The following is a 2,689-nucleotide window of genomic DNA, read 5'->3' as shown; positions in this document are numbered from 1 at the left end:
TGTATATATATAATTTATATATATATGCCACGCCATTTTCCACATATATTTAGCCTAATATAGAGCCAGATAGTTGAACTATCGGTAAAGCGAACGCATAGTAGTTATATGAAGGAAGTCGATAATTCTTTACTAATAGCTTTTATTCTCGCCTGCCGTAAAGTTTTCTTTTAAGAAGTGGACGAAGCAAGTAATTCTATAGTTGCGTTGTTATAGTTACTGAATTTTTCTGTTTAGAGTCCTTGGCTTGGCAAGGCGAAGTTTTCTCAGGCTGCCCTGTTGAATTGTGTAACAGTTTGCGGGTTGGTGGTGACCGGTGTACAATTCTTTATTGTTCGAGGTGCGTTTTGTTGGTAAGTAGTGGAGTTTTTGTTTTACGTTTGTTGATTTTTATCGTTTTCTGGAGGTTTGTTGAATTATCTTAACATATCCATTCATAATTTGCAGGTATATTTAATGTTTATAACTACTATTTTTAATTTAGGAATTTGCCACGTCTTTATAAGGAATGTTATTTAAGTAACTTTACGTTATACCATTTGGAGTTTTCTAGATGTTTGTTGAATTGTCTCAACCTACCGGTTCATTTGTTGTATTTATATCTAATATTTTAAATACTTGTAATTTATCGGTTTCTAATTTCTTTTTAATGAATGCTGTGTAACTACCTATATACTAACTTTAACTTTTTATTTGTGCTTTCAGGAAAGAAGTCTGCGATTACCTGTGCGTTTCAAACTTAAGATCTGAGGTTACAGCTATAATCCATACGTACAGACTTCTATGTTGAATAGACTGGTGACAACGCTGGAATCCGGTGAAGTATTTTTCACTCTGGACTGAATGGCAAGTATTATTTTAGTATTTTGTGTTTTATCCAATTAAAGCAAGCCAGTCCTCCCCGGTTGGGGGCGGCGCCCCCAATTGTGGGAGGACGTTCCCTATAGCACACGGTAGACCAGTAATAAGGTCTGCCGTGTGTTATAGGGAGGCTTGCTTTTTAACCCCTTCGTCTATTAAGGTCAGTTTTAAGCTCTTTTGTTGTTTATTTAGGTTCTGCAGGCTACTTTAAGCCTGTAGATTGCAAATTTAAAGTAAATTTTAAGCCTGTTGATTAAAGTAAACTTTAAGCCTTTTGATAACAAATTTAAAAAGTATAGTTTTCTTCAGTTACTTATAACCTGTTTGTTACATAAAGTAAATTTTAAGCCTGCTGGTCATAAATTTAAAGTAGTTTTTATTTGCTTTTGTTAAATATTCCATATTTTAAGGTTTAACCATATACTCAAGGTTAAAGTATATGGATTAATGCTTTGTACGAAACTATTAATCTAATTATGTCTAATATTTTAATAGTAAAGGCTTAATATCAGTTTTATATGTAGGGGTATCTAACTTTTTCAAGAAACTTTTCTAACGTCTGACACTTTTCAGATGGATGATGCGACTTCGGTTAGAATGAGAAGACTGAATTCGATGAATCTGTTATCTCGGATCTCCCTATGATGGTTTGGTTGAAGATTTTTAATGGAAATTCAAAAGATTGCCAATGAATATTTGGACTATGTCCATCTGAGTTTTTGAAGATCGGCTCGCACTGAAGTATTTGGCAGACTTATAAATTCCGGTAAATGGTACTGGAAAAATATACAGAGCTTATTTTGCTGCATTTCTTTTTTAATGTGGTATTTCTTCATTGGAAAGATGACTACGCTAGTAATTTTCATATATCCGAATACTAAAAATGTTGCTGGAAGTTTTAAATGATTATGGATAAAACCTTGGTAAGCTGGTTATTTTAGAAAATTACATATTTTTAGTTTATTTGGTAATTTAATGGTAGATAATTTATCAAGCAGTATTCAGTAAATCTAAATTCTTTTATTTAATTGTTGACTGTTTGGAACCCACTAAGTTTGATAGGTTTAATTGTATAAAATAAAATAAACTTCTCTTCATTACTTTGTGGTTGTCCTATTTGTTTGATCTTACTGTAATATGGTGAAAGTTTAATGATACATTTGGTTATTCCTTTGGTTATTTTGAATAGAATTTATTTTTTTAGGTTTGAAATTCTTTTAATTTAACCATATTTCTGCACTAATTAACTCCTGTTTTAAAAAGGTGACTTGCCTTTGTAATAAGGAGAAGTGCTTGGTGACTTCTCATATAAGGGAACAGGTATGGGAACAGAAATTTAATAATTAAATTTTAGTAAAGGAACCCGCCTGGTGATCTCTGAAGCTGTGTATATCAGAAAAAGAAATTTGGTAACATTATTGAAACTAGACAAAATCAAACGAGGTCTTTTATGTATTCTTAACCAATGATTCACAGCTTTAAAAACTATTTTGAATTATTTTTAGCCTACCTTTGAGACCGGTTAGACTTTGGAATGTTTATGTAGTGAGCTTAATGTTTATTTTTTTTTTTATTTTACTAACTGTGTACGGGATGAATTCAATGGAAAGGATATTAGTTTAGCAATTTTATCTACCACCTAAGCAGAATTGTACAGTGAAAACAACTAAAGAATTCATAAACATTTAGTCTGTAATGTTAAACTCTAATGTTAAACTCTAGTTATAGCCTAGTTTTCAGAGTTTATTCTTGTTATCGAGTAGACATAATTTTGGGTATAAGAATTTCTAGGTCTTGGCAGCATTAATTTCAATACACCGTAGCCTTT

General features: G+C 31.6%; 1 long non-coding RNA gene across 1 annotated transcript; it reads left to right on the top strand.

Moving 5' to 3' along the window:
* The first annotated feature begins 303 nt into the window (after positions 1 to 303).
* Positions 304 to 2,273, top strand: LOC137630855 (uncharacterized). Its single transcript, XR_011041776.1, has 3 exons — positions 304 to 353; positions 706 to 846; positions 1,435 to 2,273. It is a non-coding gene; the product is annotated as an uncharacterized lncRNA (long non-coding RNA).
* The last annotated feature ends 416 nt before the right edge of the window (positions 2,274 to 2,689 follow it).

This window comes from Palaemon carinicauda, chromosome 39, assembly GCF_036898095.1.
Source record: "Palaemon carinicauda isolate YSFRI2023 chromosome 39, ASM3689809v2, whole genome shotgun sequence".
Classification (NCBI taxonomy): Eukaryota; Metazoa; Arthropoda; class Malacostraca; order Decapoda; family Palaemonidae; genus Palaemon; species Palaemon carinicauda.
The sequence above is the reverse complement of the archived record's forward strand: the minus strand, read 5'-3'. Positions and strand labels throughout refer to the sequence as shown.